The following is a 20,623-nucleotide window of genomic DNA, read 5'->3' as shown; positions in this document are numbered from 1 at the left end:
AAAAATTCTAGAATTCAATAAGTTATTAAAATTGAATCAATAAGTGGCTTTCCTGTGAAATTGTTGAAAAAGCAGATTGTTTTCACAACTTAATACATGACTTACAATGGAACCTTTTTTCAAGCTACACGAGATAAGCTTAGTGACATATGCTAAAAAATCAAGCTAAAAATTAGAAATGACGTGGTACTTATCTTTCCGTTGAATGGGCACTTGGAGGTCAAATATTTGAGGGCAAAGTTCACAGTAGCGGCAGGTTTTTTTCTCAAGCGGGTGAGCGGAGGAGTGAAAATTTTCTCCTTCGAGGTCACTCTCGCACGCTCGCACTTCATTCAATGCATATTATTTTTGACAAAATTTCACAATCTCGTAAATTGGTGTATACATTCATCTAATTTTATATTTTCTTTTTAAAATCCTACTATCCACCGATCCGTAATAAAAAAGTGCCGATAGGTTCAATAAATTATTATTATTTATATTATAAATTAAAATTATAAATCGAATATTATCCTCGAAAACCGCAGAGATGACTACTAAAAATTATAACTGCGTCTAATTATTTAATTAATGTATTAATTAATTAGAAATCATAATCCTTAAAGTTGACTTATTTTTATTGCCACATTTCGTTGTATATTTTTGGAAATGCATACTAGTAACGAAACTAGCGCGACAGTGAAGGGAGCGGAGTGACTTCGAAGGAGAAAATTTTCACTACTCCGCTCGCCCGCTTGAGAAAAAACAGGCCGCTACTGTGAACTTTGCCCTCAAATATTTGACCTCCAAGTGCCCATTCAACGGAAAGATAAGTACCACTTCATTTCTTATTTTTAGCTTGATTTCTTAGCATATGTCACGAAGCTTATCTCGTGTAGCTTGAAAAAAGGTTCCATTGTTAGTTTGCACCCAAAACCCCGACTGCTAGCAAAACTCAGGTAAAACCCTTGGTTATGAGTTTTCAACAGCAAAACCCCGGGGTTTTCCTTACCCTATACTTTCCCAATAAATTACATCGTTTAAAGTGACCGAGGATCCGCGATATTTGGTTACACTGGGTACATTTCATTAAAGTATTTAATTAAAAAATATATAAAACAAGATTTAATTTTTAAAAAATACTGAAATCTTAATTACAATCGGATAGTATTCTCAAAATAGGACCGATAAGCTTTATCGGTGTCCGTGCTGACAAACCTTACCGGTCCTATTTTGATAATACTAACAATGCGATGGTGTGAGGTGGTTATCGCCGATATCCACCGCACTAATTTTAAATTGTCCACGTTCAAAAATAAGTGGACCCGTATTTTTTCGTTTTCCTGAATGGGCATGCTTACGCCCTTGGCGGAATTTTCAAAAAAAATTTCAGCCAAAATTCGGATTTTTAAAAACGCTGTAACTTTTCGAATTTTAATCCGATTTCAAAAAACAAACCCAATTTATGTTCAGAATTACATCCCCGAAAATATCGAAATTCATTTTTAAAAATTTTAAAAATTTGATCTTTTCATGCTATTTCTGAATTTTTATAAACACAAAAAACGATAATTTTTTGAAAATTAAAAGTTTTTTAAAAATGAATTTTGATATTTTCAGGTATGTAATTCTGAACATAAATTGGGTTTGTTTTTTGAAATAGGATTAGAATTCGAAAAGTTACAGCGTTTTTAAAAATCCGAATTTTGGCTGAAATTTTTTTTGAAAATTCCGCCAAGGGCGTAAACATGTCCATTCAGGAAAACGAAAAAATACGGGTCCACTTATCTTTGAACGTGAACAATTTAAAATCCATTCGGTCTTTGTCCCAATGGCCCTTTGCCACTCGATCTTCACAATAAGCGCCCCATCCTGAAGGTGACGCATCTGATGATAAATAATATGTTGGGTGTGTCTTTAGTAAGAATTGCCACTCAGTTTCTAAATTATTTATCCACCATTGAATGTCTGATTTCGATTCTAAAGAAAGAACCATTTTAGTACGATAATCACCAAAACTTTTCTGCAAGGCCTGCGTCTTCTCTATTTCCAAATCTCTAGTGTAAAGTAAACCATACCTCGTCGCAGGGCATGCAGATACCAAAGTCCCTTCCAATTCAGATACTTTTTGAATTGTGTTATTGTCTGACTTGAGAATTGCTTTGCATTTTCCTATCAATCTGTCAACCTTGTCTGATGGCAGCAGCAACTTCATACTAACTGAATCTATTACGAAGCCCAAATATCTAATGTTTTGGGACGGGACAAGTTGGGATTTTTCTAGATTAACAATAAATCCAAGTTTCGATAGAAATTCTATAATTCTCTTCACTTGTTCCTTACATAATTCTGCTGATGGAGCAATTACTAATAAGTCATCAAGGTAACAAACGCAAAGAATGCCGTTTATTCTAAAATATGCTACCACTGGTTTTAGTAATTTAGTATATAATAATGGAGCTGTGCAAAGGCCAAAAGGAACACAGGTATATTTATACAGTGATCCTCTCCAATTAAATTTTAAAAATTTCTGATGCTCCATTGCTACTGGAATAGAATGGTAAGCGTCTTTCAAATCAATTACACACATAAATGCTCCTGTGCAAACTAAGGATGAACCAGTTTTAATGCTTTCCATTTTGAAATGAGGACAATCCAAATATTCATTCAAGTGTTTTAGATTAATGATTGGCCTGCGCGAGCCATCTGGCTTCGGAACTGTAAATACATTCGAGATAAACTGACCTGACTCTTCATGAGATTTTACAACTGCACCTGACACTAACAATTTATCAATAGTTTGAGTAATTAAATCACATTCAAGTACAGATAAAGAAGGCTGCTTTGGAATTAATGTCTGAATTGGAATCTGCTTAAATGGTAACTGGTAACCTTTTATGCTTTGCAACAAATATCTATTTTTAGTTATTTTCTCCCACTCAGAAACATAATTTGATAACCTACCAGCAGTTTTACATACTTTCGAATTAATTACTGTCCCCTCTTGAATCTTGGCTGGCTGAAGTTTTGAGACTGGAATCTTGGTTGGTTTGCCTGGAACGTCTGTCGAAATCGATTCAGCCCGTTCCCCCGGTTTGGGTAAGAGAACGGGCGATTCCAGTTTAAATTTGCTGAGCCTGCTTGTCTTGGGACGGCTGCTTTCATGTAAGGTTGATATCGACTATTTCTGTTGACGGTATTTCTCATGAAAGCGGAAGTCGTTTTAGATGATTTTAGAATGTCGGCCAAATCAGTACCAAACAAGTACTCCCCTGACGGTATCTAAATCATTACATTGATTTTGGATTTTTAGTGCCAATTATGTATATGTACATATAAAAAAAAATTCGTATTGATATTAAGTAAACTCAACCTGAAAATTTCAACCTCACCTTATTATTGCAAATTCCTGCATACTCAGGATTCAAGAATCTTTTCATTTCGAACCGCCTCGTTCCATTCACGGTCTGAAATTGATCACCAAAAATATTGGATCCATCTATCGCCAGTTGCAGGACGGTGGACGTGACTTCCTTTGGAATCTTATCCTTGTTTTCGGCAACGATGTTTGCGATTGAAGACAAAATTGATAAGCCATGGCTCAATATTTGCTGATGCTGTTGATTTTTCAAGTCTGCCATTTTAGCTGGTTGAGGAAGAAGTCGCCAAATTTCTTGGTTGGCTTTGGGTGGCATGAATTGTTTACAATTTGCTGGAATTTTTACTTTTTCTTTCAATGACGATTTGGTTTCTTTAGTCAAAGGCCTATTCACGGTCCTTAGGAAGCTTTCAGCTACATGAGGTTTCAATTCCGGACCAAATTCAATTTCCTTTTCTACATCTTGAAGAATACTTTCAATTTCGGGATCATTGATGTCTAAACATTCAAAGAAAACTTTGATCTACCTTTTCGTTTATTTTAAGAATCAAATAATATAATCGTTTTGTAAAAAAGTACCTTCTGAAATATCATTTTGAGATGTTCCAATTAAATTATGAACATTCAGGTCATCATTTTCACCACCGTCATCTTCTTCATCTGACAAACCAATGACCATGATGCCTTATTAGTCTCTTGCGGCAGTCCTCCAGTTTCTGTTAGCTTTTTTAATATTTCAGGAATATTTTTCAGTGCCTCCAGGGCCGATTCATGCTTTTCAAGTGACTCCGCAATCTTGGATAATGATGGAGTTTCATTCTTATCTTCACTCATCTAATCAAAATTTTGAAATAGAAATTTTAGAATTTTGTGGGCCTTTACAAGTTCACCACGAAGCTCGTCACCTCGTTGAGGTGCCTGCGAGCAACAAACACCTGTTCAGCTCTTTGAGCGGTGTACAATATTTAATTATAATTTAAAATAAACAGGAATTTAAGTATTTGAAATAACCAATCAAAGTTTTTTCTGTATTAATTGAACCGCTAATTGGACATTCTGATAAACCTCCAACCCCCCAGTTAAATACTAAACTTACCTTGTGGTGGCTTATCCGTGTGGACGCTAAAAGGTTGGAGAATTTTCCAGAATTTCTTCACTTGGTTAAAGTATGTCTGTCTCCCTTGCTGCCTAAAAGAACTGTGAGGAGAAGTGTGCATGTGGTGTGCGTGGCAAGCAGGGCGATTTTTTCCCTACGCTATAAAAAAGGCATTGTCTCCCGGCTCCTAGATGGAACCTACTGTATCACTTCCGTGATGTAAGAAGGTGAAGGAAGATGATATAAAATTAATTAATTATGAAAAAAATCATATGTTGGAGTTCGAATTTCAGTGAATAAACTCTGGGTGGGGTTTTTATCCAAATGTAGAATTTAATATTAAATTACTCAAAATATTATGTCTGGCGTTCAAATCTATGCAAATTTGTGTTGCGAAAATTTTCATAATAGTATTTAAGAAAGTTTCGTATATGTGAACTTGATTCAATCAGTTCACATAAAGTAATTCAGTGTCATGTTATCGTAGTTTCTTTAAATTTGAAAACCCCCACTACCTGTGGGTATTACTCAAATTTGCTACCTCAATACCCCAAAAACACTGGATAGCATACCCTGCTCGTCCCCCTTTTGTATTGGTCAGTTTAGCTCTCAAAGTGGCTTATGCATCTTATATATTACTCTGCATCTTCTATATGAATGTATGTTCAATGTACGAACTAAAGGGTCAAAATGTGAGAGATTCACGCCGAATCAAATATTTATAAAAGTTGAATAGCCGAATTAATACGTTTAGATTTTACCACTATTTTGACTTGCTCATTCAAAAGTGGCCGAAGTTCGTTACTTTGGGTCATATTTAGTAAGGTGTATTAATCTATTTTGGTAATTGTAAATCTATGAAAACAAAAAAAAATGTACAGAAAGCAAGTATTAAATTTAGTTAAATACGTTTGATAACGAAAATTTACCCTGTTTTGTCACAATATTTTTTAAATTGTTTTGGACGATTAAATGTATAAAAAAATATCTCACAAGGTTACAAAGTATGAAGCAAGATTTGCAAGATATTTCTCTAAGTTTGCGTATTTCTTCAAATTAATAAAACTATTGTACTAAACTCTGATGTAAAATTTTAATTAAAATTAGGCTATAACAAAATTAGCAATACAGCAATTTTTGACAAATAAAATATAATTTAAAATAATGTTATAAAAAACTACATGAAATCTTTTAAATTATTTCGGATTAAACTTTCTAAAAAATATTTCACAAGGTTTCAAAGCGTGACAAAAGTTGCAACTTTATCTTTCCAAATTTTGTGGTTTTCGTAAAATTGGTGAAATTATTGTGATAAATGATATTTCTGCTAAATCTTAATTAAAACCGGACCTAAACAAATTTAGCAATATTGTAATCCGGGCTTTTGATGAATTTTTAAACAATTTTTTTAAAGAAATCGTGCCATGCGAAACAAAATGAATGTTTTAACCTAAATTTTGCTTTCTAGAAAATATTTCAAAAGGTTTCAAAAAGAAATTATTGTAACAATACTTGTAAAATCTTGATTACAATAAGTCGATAAAACTTTAGCAATATTGCAATCTGACGTTTTGATAAATAAAGCGAAATTTAAAAAAATGTAAAAAAAATCTCAACCTCAAAAGCAAGGCAAGCGAAAATCTATTAAATTGTTTTATATTAAACTTTGTTACAAATATTTGAAAAGGTTTCATAATTGTTTTATATTAAACTTTGTTACAAATATTTGAAAAGGTTTCATAATTGTTTTATATTAAACTTTGTTACAAATATTTGAAAAGGTTTCATAATTGTTTTATATTAAACTTTGTTACAAATATTTGAAAAGGTTTCATAATTGTTTTATATTAAACTTTGTTACAAATATTTGAAAAGGTTTCATAATTGTTTTATATTAAACTTTGTTACAAATATTTGAAAAGGTTTCATAATAGTACAAAAGTTGCATCTTTATTTCCCAAATTTTGTATTTCTCGTAAAAATTGTAAAATCATTATAACAATTGTATAAAAAATTTGCAATCGTGTAATCTGACGCTTTGGAAAATAAAACACAATTTCAAATAATTTTGTCAACGAAATCTCAACGTAACCATAAATCTTTTCAACTATTTGGAATTATATAAATTTTCTAAAAAATATTTCAAAATATTTCAAAGGTTTCCAAACTGACAACATTAATATCTTATTTTCTCCCATTTTATGTAGTTTGCCAAGTTCGCGAACATTATCTTGCTAAACAAGTGATGCATAACTTTCGTAAAAAAAATCTTGACATAAAAACTCACCGTTATCCCCAAAATTTAACCAAATCTAAGCTTCTATTAAAAAAAAATATTCCTTTCTAAAAGATATTTTGAACAGATTCAAAATATATCAAAAAATTCTTACAAAACTAGTATCTCTATTTATACACATCTTTTATGAATTCCGTAAACTTCGCAATTCCACACTTGGCACAGATTTGTCCCAGATTCAGCCTATCATAATTCAGAAATCATTCACTGTTAGAAATCTGGTATAGCAAGCAGGTATAGATTTATGGGTATTAAAGAAGCTACCGTTTGGTACTAAAATTATACTGCTCAGTAAAAATTTGCTACCAATATGGCAAAACTTTAATACCGATCTATTACTACACAGTATTATACTTATCAATACGACGTTTTGATAGAGTCATATATGAATAGCGCTTGGTACCATTTTAATACTGGATTTCTACACTCTTACAAACCTGATTCTCAGGCAGGTACGGATTTATTGTGATTGAAATGATACCGGTCAGTAAAAAATTTGCTACCAATATAGTAAAACTTTAATACCGAGCGATTACTATATAGTATCACTTATCAATACCACTTTTGTAGAGTCATATATGAATACCACTTGGTAACATTTGAATACTGGATTTCTAAGAGTGTGAAAACATGCCATAATAAGTGTGGCACGTTATTCGTGACATGTTTACTCCTCCTGCCCGTCTGTCTGCCTGCCCTGCTCCATTACGTAGACGACAAAAGACAGGACGGAAATCAATGCGTGAATACTAAACTACAAAACTTTCTCGGAAAGAGAAACACTAAGCGGAAAAGTTTTCGAGGCAGAGTTGTGCTGCACAATTAACAATTTTGTCGCGGTTTCCAACTGTCGTTGTTAACGATGTAGGGATAAAAATTAGTGGCTACACAAAATGGGTAACAAAACATCACCAATTTGGAGGAAATAATTAGTGATGGCAAAACTTAAAAGTATGCAGCATTTAGTAGTATTTGGTAATAAATTCTAATTGGTAACATAAAATAATTATTAAAAGACATTAATTGGTAACGGAAAGTAGTTTGTGTTACAAAACGAATAGTTTCAGAAAAGGGTGCAAAAAAGATCGAATTTTGGTTGATTTTTGGGGTTTTTGCCTGACACAAATTACTTATTTGTAACTTTTGAACCAATCAGAATTTTCCCTTTCCTTAAAATTTTTGACGTTTCTGAACCAAAAACAATTGCAGTTTGCAAGAATTTAACAATTCAGATACAAATTTTGGAGGAGAGGAAATTACAAGTGAAGAAATTCGGAAAAATTGGGATGTTTTCTACAAGAAAAATTGGATGGAAACGAACGAGTAAAAATTATGTATGTGTAATACAAAATCTGGTTTCACAACTTTCACCATTTTTGAGTAACAAGATGTCAAATATTTACAGGAAAAATTTTAGCAATCTTTATTTAGACCGGGTAATTCGTAATTACAATTGATCAGAGAAATTAATTGATAACCCCAATTTATGAGAAACACCGACCAAAACTTATAACTGGGGTACATTAATACATTAAATTGTCAACAAACTCCACTCATAAATGAATACAAAGTATGAATTTTGCAATGTTTGGACACCTTTAAAATATTTTTTTCAAAAAGCCTAAACCGAGGTAATTTAAAAGATTCTTCGGATGACTAACCAAGATTTTTTGACAACCTTGCTTAAAATTGTGTTGTTTTATTTGTCAAAACGCTGGATCGCAGTATTACTAAATTTTGCAGAGTCAACCTTTAATTCAAATTTTGTATCAAGTATTATTACAATAATTTCGCAAATTTGATGAAAAATCAAAAATTTATAAAGGTCTCATACTTTGAAATCGTTTGACATATTTTTTGGAAAACTTAATCCTTCGTAATTTAAAAGATTTACACTTGTTTCCGTTTGCATCTATTTGAGGAAAGATACAAAATTTGAGAAATGAAGATCCAACTTTGAAACCTTTTGAAATATTTTTCAGAAAGTTTAATCCAAAACAATTTAATAGATCTTTGATCCATGCAGTTGAGATTGAGATTTTTTTAGACAACATAAAGTGTAAAATTGTGCTTTATTTTTCAAAAAATCATTATTGCTAACTTTTTTAGAGTTTAATTTTAATTAAGATTTTACATAAATGTGATGTATTACAGTAATTTTACTCAATTTTCAATTTGACACAAGGTACAAAATTGGGGAGGTGAAGATGCAACTTTTTGCAATACGATGGAATCTTTTGAAACATTTTTTGTAACATTTAACTGTACAAAATAATTTAAAAGGTTTCAAGCTATTTTTTTGTAATACGTATTTATTTATATAAAAATAGAGATTTATTTGCCAAAATTCCAGTATCGTATTACTGGTAAATTTTGTATCGTATAATTTTTATCAACATTTTACACATGTATTATAAAAGTAGTTTCACCAGTTTAACAAAACCTACAAAATTAGAGAAATAAAGAAAGATGCAATTTTGTCGTACGTTTGTCATACTTTGAAACCTTTTAAAATATTTTTTAGAAAGCCTAATTGAATACAAGTTATGAGATAATATCACTAGTTTGAGGAAAAGAACAAAATATAGGAAATAGGGCGTGTAATATCGATATCGTTTTCGATATTTCGATATTTCGATATTACGATATTTGAATATCGAAATATCGATATTTCGATATTCAAATATCGAAATAGAAATATTGCAATTCATGAATTACTTTAATTACTTTAATCTTTTTGGGTGTGCCAAGAATTCAATTTTGGGAACCTTTGGGGGTTTAACTAAAGCAAATATCAATTTTGGAAACTGTATGGGTGTAACCAGGGGAAAAACCACTATTGGGAACTTTGGGGGTTAACCAATTAAAAATTCAATTTTGGGAGCTTTGGAGGTGTAACCAAGTTAAACTTCAATTTGGGGAAGTTGGGGGGTGCAACCAATTCAAAATTCAATTTTGTGAACTTTTGTGGGCGTAACCAATTCAAATTTCAATTTTGGGAACTTTGAGGGTGTAACCTACCAAAATTACAATTCTGGGAACTTTGGGGGTGTCACCAAGTCAAAATTCAATTTTTGAAACATTGGTGAGTGTAACCAATTCAAATTTCAATTTTTGAAATTTTGGTTGGTGTAGCCAATTCAAATTTCAATTTTTGAAACTTTGGTGGGTGTAACCAATTCAAATTTCAATTTTTGAAACTTTGGTGGGTGTAACTAATTCAAATTTCAATTTTTGAAACTTTGGTGAGTGTAACCAATTCAAATTTCAATTTTTGAAATTTTGGTTGGTGTAACCAATTCAAATTTCAATTTTTGAAACTTTGGTGGGTGTAACTAATTCAAATTTCAATTTTTGAAACTTTGGTGAGTGTAGCCAATTCAAATTTTAATTTTTGAAATTTTGGTTGGTGTAACCAATTCAAATTTCAATTTTTGAAACTTTGGTGGGTGTAACCAATTCAAATTTTAATTTTTGAAACTTTGGTGGGTATAACCAATTCAAATTTCAATTTTTGAAACTTTGGTGGGTGTAACTAATTCAAATTTCAATTTTTGAAACTTTGGTGGGTGTAACTAATTCAAATTTCAATTTTTGAAACTTTGGTGAGTGTAGCCAATTCAAATTTCAATTTTTGAAACTTTGGTAGGTGTAACAAATTCAAATTTCAATTTTGGGAACTTTGAGGGTGTAACCTACCAAAATTACAATTCTGGGAACTTTGGGGGTGTCACCAAGTCAAAATTCAATGTTGGGATCTTGGGAGGTGTAACCAATTCAAATTCTAATATTGGGAATTTAGGGGGTGTAACCACGACAAATTTCAAATATGAAAAATTTTGGGTGTGAAACCATGTCAAAAGTCAATTTTAGAAAATTTGGGGGTGTAACCAACTCAAAACTTATTTTTGGAAACTTGGGGGGTAGGGCGTAACCAAGGCAAAAGTAAATTTTGAGAACTTGTGGGGTGTTATGAGGTAAAAATTCAATTATTGGAACTGTGGGGCGTATTTGGTGACCAAGTAAAAATTCGATATTATAATATCGAAATTTCGATATTTCGATATCGGAAATTCGATATTCAAATATCGAAATATCGATATTTCGAGATCTCGAAATATCGAGATTACATGCCCTAATAGGAAACAAAGACAGAAATACTTAAAATATTTTTGAAAACCATAATCCAATGCAATTTAAGAAATTTATCGGCGTCCAAGAAGCTGATTTGATTTAATTGATTTAAACCTTTATTCAAGTGTTAATAGAAATCAGTTTACAAAACTGATATTTTGTGGCAGCATAGTTTAAAAGTGTTTTTTATTTATTTAAACTCAAGATGTAATTTATTTCTAATTTGTGGTATAGTCAAACTTTAATAAATATCTCACATAATTATTTTTTGCAGTAATTTCACCAATTTTACGTAACATACAAAATTTGGGAAATAAAAATACAAATTTTGTCACACTTTGAAGCCTTTTGAAAGAATTTCGTGAAGATTATTTTAAAAAAGACAGGATTATTTTAAAAAAGACAGGATTATTTTAAAAAAGACAGGATTATTTTAATGCCAAATTTTTATAGTCTGATTTACATAAAGATTTTGCATATGCACATAAGCCTCATATGTATGTCCCGGTAACAAAAACATTACCATGAAGTCTTATTTTTAATTTATCATTACCGGTTTACCATTACAACATGTTGCCTCCTGTCGTTAAAACTTGCAACCTAAAAGAAACTTTCCTCCTCCCACCTGACTCTTCAGAAATCTCATAAAGCATACGTGTCACACAATCCTTGTGTAATTGGAGAAAGTAAAATTTGTGGAGAAAGTAGTCCAACAACCTGTCGTGTCTCTCTGGAAGATCGCGATGATGATCATCCTCATTAGAGAGCGGATATTTATTTACGAAAAATTATTGAAATATGTACTTAATATTTGCGAAAAAAAGAGAAAATGTTTACGGAACAGGTGCAAAAAAATCATAAAAACAATATTTTTCTCAAAATTTATACTTTTCAATATTTGCAATGAATATTTGCTCTGAATTTCATCAGCTTTTAACCTTTTTTAAAACTATCATTAACAAAGGTTTTCTTATTTCAACAGTGATAAAATTTGTTTAAAAAATCGTCTCGTATAATCTAAATATTTACAAAATATATGCATTTTAAAAAAATATGTACATTTCCGTATTTTTCAAATTATAGCGGAAATTTATGTCTGAAATATTTTGATATATCTGAAAAAATAGAAATATGTATAAAAAATACTTAAAAAAACATGAACATAAAAAAATCTCAAAATTTACAATTCTGAATGTTTACAACTCTGGAAGTTTTTATAATCGAGTGGCATTGAGATATCGTCTCGTTTCATCGAAATATTTACAAATTGTATGTATTTTTTAAAAGTAAAGTATCTATGTACAATATTTCTGTATTTTTTAAATCATAGCGGAAATTTGTCTGACATATTTTAGAATTAAAAGCATATATATTAAAATTTTCGTGATCTATACGCGTTAGAAAACAAACACACAGAGTTTAACCCTCGGTCGTGCTCAAGTAAAATAGTTGAAAATAAATGCATATCCGCTCTCTGATACTGATTATCATCATCCTTTTCCCAGCCGTAGCATGAGAAAAAGAGCGCCCGACTTTCACCCACTTTGAACTTTCTGTGCTACATCTTGACATTTAATCGTGTCCCACTCCCACCTTGGCTACTTTTGGCCTTGAGGTGAAAGTGGGGCAATAAGCTGTAAAATAAAATTTCTACCGCTACCAAACTTTATTTATCTTTCATGCCCTCACTCTTTGGTCGTGTGTTGATGTAGAAAGTACTAAACAGCGGGAAATTTATTATTGTTGCAAAACTTTCCCTTTGTACTTTCTCCCCGAGTGCAATATGGACATGGGAAAGAAATTATGGGTGAGGCACTCTTACAAATGGGTGAGTTGGTAATATGTACGTCGGTAATGGTAAATTTGGTAGTGGTAAAAAGAGTTTTAAAATAACGATATTTGGTAATTAAATGAATCAAGCAGGAGGTAAAACATGACTCTACCGGCACTGGTAACAAGGGGCATTACCGTAATTTTGTGGTAATTAAATTTTTACCACTAACTACTACCAATCCGGTTTAAAGTTATTGTCAAATCAATACCATTATGGTGACTACCAGATTTTTAAGAGTGCAATACTTTACGGGGAATATTTAATGTGAGAAATTAGAACACGAGTTTTGCCATGGTTTGAAGCTGTTAGAAATTTTTTGTAAAGTCAAATACCAAATATGTCTATAGGTACATTTTTCACAGTTATCTAATGTCGAATTTGGTCAAATTTTTTGATGCCATGTAAACAAACTCTGCCAGATAACCCGTCAGATTTTTTTCTCCTTACTTTTTTTCAACGGACGGTAATAAATAACTTTTTTTTATCACCACAAGACAATTTTACCGATTGGATTTCACAAAATTTTGGTAAAATAAGGTAATAAATTAACCAAAAAAATTTCCAAATTATTTGGTAATTACTGTTCGTTCAAAATAATAGAGACAATTAAATTTTCTTTTGCCATGCAAACCAGTTAACCTCTCAGATTTTTGCGTCTCTACGTTTTTTGAACGAACTGTAACAAATAACTTTTTTTATCAGCACAAGACAATTTTACCGATTGGATTTCACAATATTTTTCGTTCCCCAATCTTTAAGCGTGTTTCCATCCTTTACATCCACATTATTACGGTAATCAAGTTGAGGAGCCCATTTCTCTGCGTGGACGTCACTCTGTACCGTCACGTCATCCAGGGACGGCTAAAAGAGCGGTAAATTGCTGCCTTATAGTTTTCTTCTCTGGCTGCATTTCTACTTGCCCAGCATGCGAGGAGCCAGGCTCATCATGGCCATAACGTAAACCTTACTTTCTCTTGGATGAATTCATATGGGAGACAGTAGACCATTATCCTGACAGGATATGGAGATCGGGACATCCACGGTGTGCTATAGTTCCGCCAAAAAATTTCTAAAATATTCTCAAAATTCTGCACATTTTGTTCATAATTTTGCCAAAAACGAAAGTAATAAAAGGTTCGTAAAAGTAGGAAATTTAGTAATTTTAACGAACGTTTGTTTTCTAGGAATGTTGTCCGTTAAATTTCCTATACATATGTTTTCTTATAATTTTTTTACAATGTCCTAGCTCCACCAAAAAAATTTAAAAATAATCTAGGAAAATTTGAACTATAAATATACTATTTTCTCAAAGTTTTACTAAAAAGAAATACCAAAATCTTTATAAAATTCACAATCTCATAGATATTTTTGTCACAAATTTTTTCTCCGAATTTTCACCCACTCGGTCAAATTTCTTATTTTCAACTAAGATTATATATGCCACAAAAATAAATACGAAGAAGTTACATAAATTTATCTTAGCTTGAAATTAGGAATTCCTATTTTTCAGGTTTAAAGAGATTTTCAAACGTTGATGAGATTCACTTTCTTCAAAATAGTGAAGTCTTAAATTTTTGTAAATTTTGCGAAATTTGACGTCGAAAATAAAGTATTTTTAAAGTTTAGAATATCATAACATGTTTAGATGTCATTCGATTCCCGAAAAAGAGTTTTAAAGTTTCACTCAAAACTTGTTATTCTTCATTTAAAATTTGTGGAATTTGTGTAATTTCAGAAATTAATACCAATCTGGCTTAAACTTAAATACATTTCTCATTCTTTACCCAAATTTTACTCTTCCTCAACTTCACCTAAATTTCCTAATTTCTCCATAAACCTTAAACTTTCACCAAAATCATAATTTCTAATTTTTTTTACCAAACTTTCCCCACCAACTTTCACCACCACATTATAAATATTTATTAAGTAAGGTGACCTGCTTTTTGTGATCGTTTTGTCCGTCCGCCTAATAACCTTAATTTTTAACCTTAATTTTCATATGGGTGGCATTTTAAAGGAAATTTTACCATAAATTGAACTCCGGAAATATTTATGACCACATGACCGTGAGGATGAGGTCAAAGGTCAATATGTTGGTAATGGTAAATTTGGTAGTGGTAAAATTTTAAAAATAGACATATTTGTTAATTTTGTTTATTAAGTAAAAATAAATTTATCAATTAAAAAAAATTTTAATTTTTCCGACGCTACTTTTTTATTTTCGTTTCCAATGGTTTGTTTCATTCTTCTTCTCGACAAGCCAACTTTCTCTCTGGGAGGAATCAAACTTTTTTCCTCGAGACATCAGAACAACAGCTCGTCTGCTCGGTCCCCGGCTGGTTGCTTGGCTGCCTGTTAAAGTGAAAGCATAAAAGTGAAAGCATTATATATGATTATGACTTTCACCATTACGAACCAAATCACTGGGGTGTCTTTCTCTCTTCCCGAGTTTCGTTTTTCGCAGACCGATACCTTACCTGCTTGTGTCTAGGCGGTTGGGAGTCTCGTTTTGGTACGGCTGAGTTTGCACAAAAGGAAGGTGAAGACATTATTTATGAAGGTGTGTAAAGGAGAGGATTACAAGAATTTTGCTTTCTCTACACTCACAAAGATACGTGTCATACGGTAATGCGATTTCGGGGAGAAAGTGCACTGGGGGTATGCATGAAGATGCGGTTTTTGAGATTTTTTTGGATGGGATAGTTTTCAATTTGAGAAAATTGTGAAAAAATTACTGCAGGCATTCATGGAGGACTTGGTAACTTTGTAAAATGGGTAAATTTTTTAAATTAACTTTACAAAGTGTGAGAGGGGTATGCATGCCTTTTTTTGTGAAATTTCAATTTGAAAATACTTTAATGTTTGTATGAAAAATATTTTCATAAAATTAGCCTTGTACATAGAAAAGTTTTTGAAAAATTGGATTTCAATTAACGCACGACTTGGTAACTTGGTAAAATGGGTAAATTTAGTAAGGAGAGGATTACAAGAACTTTGCTTTCTCTACACTCACAAAGATACGTGTCATATGGTAATGCGATTTCGGAGAGAAAGTGCACTGGGGGTATGCATGGAGATGCGGTTTTTGCGATTTTTTTGGGACGGAAAGTTTTCAATTTGGTAAAAAAATATGAAGGCAATTCACGCAGGACTTGGTAACTTTGTAAGGTGGATAAATTTTTTGAAGTAATTTTGCAAATCTTTAGATAGGTATGCATGGCGATGCAGTTTTAGCATTTTTTCGAGTAAGGTTTTTAATTTGAGAAAATTGTGTAAAAAACATTTAAATACATCACAAAAACAAAAACATGGAGAACTTGGTAACTTTGTAAAATGGGTAAATTTTATAAGGAGAGGATTACAAGAATTTTGCTTGCTCTACACTCACAGCTATACGTGTCATATATACGGTAATGCGATTTTAGTGTGTTTTTTTTGCGGGGGAAAGTTTTCAATTTCAACATGTTTTAATATTTTTATGTAAAATGTTTTGATAAAATTGGACATACGTATAAGTTTTTGATATATCGGATTTCAATTCACGCAGCTGCAGGGCTTGGTAACTTTATAAAATGGGTAAATTTTGTAAAAATAAGTTTCGAAACCATGAGGGAGGTATGCATGACGATTTTGGTATTTTTTTAGGGGAAAGTTGTAAATTTTAGAAATTTGAGAAAAATATTGATTCAGGCCTTGGGAACTTGTAATGTAAAATACGTACGTTTTACTGAAATTTTCTTTAGAAATATGCCTAAGTTTTGTAAAAGTTTGTAAGTTTACAGATTTTACAAAGTTACCAGAGGCCTGCGTGAATTGCCTCTCTATTTTTGGTGCATTTTGATACGTTTTTATGTATCTTACTTTTTTTTTCTCAATTGTGTTTTGCAGACGCGGAACCTGAACTTTGAAAAATAAATGCACTTTTTCAAAAATTTTAATTTTGGTATTTAAATTATTCATATGTTGACGATTTTTTCGAGTTTAGTTGACCTGCAATGTTTGCAATCATACAAAGAGTAGCCACTTGGGCTGTGTATCTGCTTTTTTGACTCCCACACAGAGATTTCTATGGCTCGCTCAACCACATATGAAACTCAAATTTACCCAATTTGGGGTCATATGAGATTGACGATGGTGCGGAATTTGATCATTATTTGTTTTTAGTTGGTCTGCACTGTTCAGCCAACTTCCACTATTTTAGAGCCAAAAATAAACTAATAGTTTTTTGAAAAATAATGTAAACAAAGAGCTCCAAGTTAATTTTTTAGCAATGTCATGTTATTTCATAAATAAATTTATTTCATTAAGATAAGAGTAGCATAATGTTATGCATTTATTAACAAAAATGGGTCAATCTGCGTCAACCACGTCATCATGAGCTTGACTTTCAGCTTCCCGAGTCGTCTCTGCACGTTACTTAGCTTGATGTCCTTGACCTTGCCCGCCCTGGACTTGAATGTCATCCCCAAATCCAACGGCAGTATTGCCGACTGGCCGCTCTACACCTGAGGGAGCTTGATTATTAGATTGAAATGCTACCTAGCAATTTCAAATAAATTTATTACTTAAATTAAATTATTTTAACTTTCAGTATATTTTTAAATGAAAGCTCACTTGCTGGCCCTGAATTTCCCTCAACATCTTCTGAAGTCGTTTGACTTCCTCTGTTTCTGTTTCCAACTTCCCTTTCAATTCTCTTTCCGTAGCTTTTTGAATTTCCTCAAACGCTTCTTCATTTCTCCACTGGCAGAGACAACAAAAGAAGTGGGCTTCTAAAATTCGAAGTGAAAGAATTATGTTTGCTTTATCAAATTATTTTAAATTATTGCCACTAACTATGAACAAAAACGTCACAACACGGACATCTACCTCATCCTGATTCAGGATTAAATCCTGCCCTTAGTGGCACGAATTGGCCGCATGCAGTGTTTGGACAGGTCCCTGAAAATAAGATTACGAAACATTAACAACAGTATTATTAGGGTTATATATTTTAAATTTATTCGTTCAAAAATGCCTGTTTTTCCAATTGTCTTCTCGGCGTTTTGGCCGGCAATTACTTCACCACACCATGAACAGTATCTGTCATGACGCCCGTATAAAATTGGGAGGTGCATAGACAATCTGGCAAGATTTTTTCGCCTAAAATTCATTCTTAAATAAATACGAAGCAAGATCATTAGCTATTATTAATTTACAAGTAATACAAAAAACATCTACCTTCGAATTCGATGCATCAGGATGGGGGTGGTCCACGTGACGTTGAGAAATTCAAAAATAAATTTATTTTTAAAATAAGTTAGGAAGCGTCACAAGACGAGCAAACTGTGAATTCGACAGAGGGGGAGAGAAAAACATGTGGTAGTTGAAATTCGTAAAGTCAGTAGTTCGGCTAAATATGTTTAGGTGACGCCGGTGCTGGACATATCCAAATGCAACCAACATCTGCATCAATATTTGTGGTGAAATATAAGACTACGTCTCTTAACTATTAGACTGCGAGACTTCATTTCACGCACAGGAAGTAGGGGCCTGTATCATTCACGCCCAGATTTTGATTTCCTTGGTTGTAGTGCCATGTGCTAACGTGATTTTATTCCACAGCACATTTGCGGCTGCCACGCCCACTCGATTGAAACCGGTCAAAACCACGAAAATCTTTGCCAAAAACCAAAGTTTGTTCCGATTTAAAAAAATGTTCCACCATTGTGCAACTATCCATGACCAAAATATATATACTGCAAGAAATTTCAAAATTTGACCGAAATTGAATTTTCTATGAAGGTTTTAACGGGTAAAAACAGGCTTTTTTTAGCGTTTTAACCTCTTTGATTGGGTATGCCGCGTACATATACACATATAGGTATATACATATAGGTATATGCACTTGACATATTATCAACAATTACTCCAAGTGTATGCTTCGTCCGCAATTTGCGGGCTTAACTTCTCGTGTGATAAATGATGTGAACTTACATCTTTTACATACGTTCAGGATCTGTACAAAATGGAAAAGAGTGGAAAATACGAGCTGGATATTTCTTTGATATTACTCGGTTACAAATCTTCGAGTGAATGCATTTATGAGATTTAAATATGTGAGAATAGTTTGAACAATTTTGCGTATTTTTGAAGCTAGATGAAAATTTTTCGTAAAATCGTATTGGATAAGTTAGTAAAAGATACATTAATTATATTAAATTATTAACAACTCTATTAATTTATTTTTTTTATAATACATGGATTTTTACTAAATTAACTTTGTGAAGGAAATTATAGTTTCTTATTAATTCCAAATTTTGTTAAATGGTTATTGAAATGAATTATTTGGCTTATAAAATTAAGGAAAAAATCGAGAAAGTCGTCCCAACCCAAGAAAAACCTGTTGGGAAAAAAGTCGTCCCAAAAGTTGCACGTTTTTTTGCAAAAAGTGTAGAAAGTGCTTGCCAATACTTTACCGAATTAACAGGTTAATAAAAAACTAAATTGCGAAAATAATGTCCATTTTAAGAGGTCTCGAGGGGAGAATATATCTTTTGCAAAATTTCTTAATAGAATATTCCCCACTTTTTTATGAATACCTCCAATTTTTACTTGCCCCGTTTTGAGCCAAGAAAACTGTCACATTATTCACGTGAGCAATATTTAATTGAATTCAGCTTTATTTCATTTCTCTGCATTTTACCATTTTCATACACTTTATTACATCCTAAATTTCTGGGAACTTATAGATTCCCTTTTTAAATATGTCCTTTGGTACTCGTTTTGTCTATATTTTTTTCAAAATTGCAATACGTTTCCATAATTTGATTTCCAAATTTTGTAATTTCGTACAATTTTGTAATTTCGTACAATTTTGTAATGGGTTCTTAAAATAAAATTCCAATTCCTAAAAATCTGCACTGTCTATGGAGATTTTATGAATGATTTTACATAATTTTGGCAAAATTACACCTGATTATCTAGTTTGCGAAATAACTTTATTTCAATTTCTTCTTAAATTTCGTAAATTTTCTTTTACAAACTTTTCACGAATATTTTCCGCACAAAAAAATTCCGTATAGAAAAAAGTGTCGCATTATTCACGTACCTAAAATTCAATTTAATTTCACTGCATTGCATCCCATTTTCCTGCATTTTATCATCATTTTCACCCATTTTATTGCAAACAGAGTTGCACTTTAGCATATGCTCTGACATTTGGGCATCTACCACTTGCCTGGATACTTAAATTAATCCCAATACCATAATTTATGGCATTAAAGGCATGTTCAAAATGCGGAGTTCTATTTATGCTATACTAACACCTGGAAACTTTTAGGCTCGCCATAAAATTCAATGCCGATTTAAAAAAGTTCCAAATATAATAATTTCCAAAGCATTTATGGCATTTATAACATTCCCAAAATACAAATTTGCTTTTATTCTATGAAAAGTGTCAAGATTGAGATAAAGTTCGATGCCGGTTTTAAATATTTTATTCTGTAAAAAAACCAATAGATAAATTAGATAAATGTTGGCTATGTAATTTCCATGCCAAAAATTCACAAAAAAACGAATGTAAAGAAGTAACGTCAAAACGAAAACGATTGAAATTTCATTTACTAGGACACCACGTATACCAATCACGTATTTTTTTACCTTTGACCCTCACAATCATGGGTTGGTCATGTTTGTTTGTTTGTTTCTTTGCCTTTATTTCACGGGCCATACAACCTATCAGTACAAAATTAGACTGGTCTCCCTAGGGTGACACGACTGACCACATTATTATTAATTAATTAAATGATTAAAACTAAAATATAACTAAAATCTTAACCAAAATCATACAATTATGACCTCTTATCTATTAACCACTGATTAACGGATTTTCTGAAGTTGAGACTTTTGTCATCGATATCACAA

Source organism: Folsomia candida, unplaced genomic scaffold, assembly GCF_002217175.1.
Source record: "Folsomia candida strain VU population unplaced genomic scaffold, ASM221717v1 Fcan01_Sc035, whole genome shotgun sequence".
Taxonomy (NCBI): domain Eukaryota; kingdom Metazoa; phylum Arthropoda; class Collembola; order Entomobryomorpha; family Isotomidae; genus Folsomia; species Folsomia candida.
Note: the sequence above shows the minus strand (reverse complement) of the source record.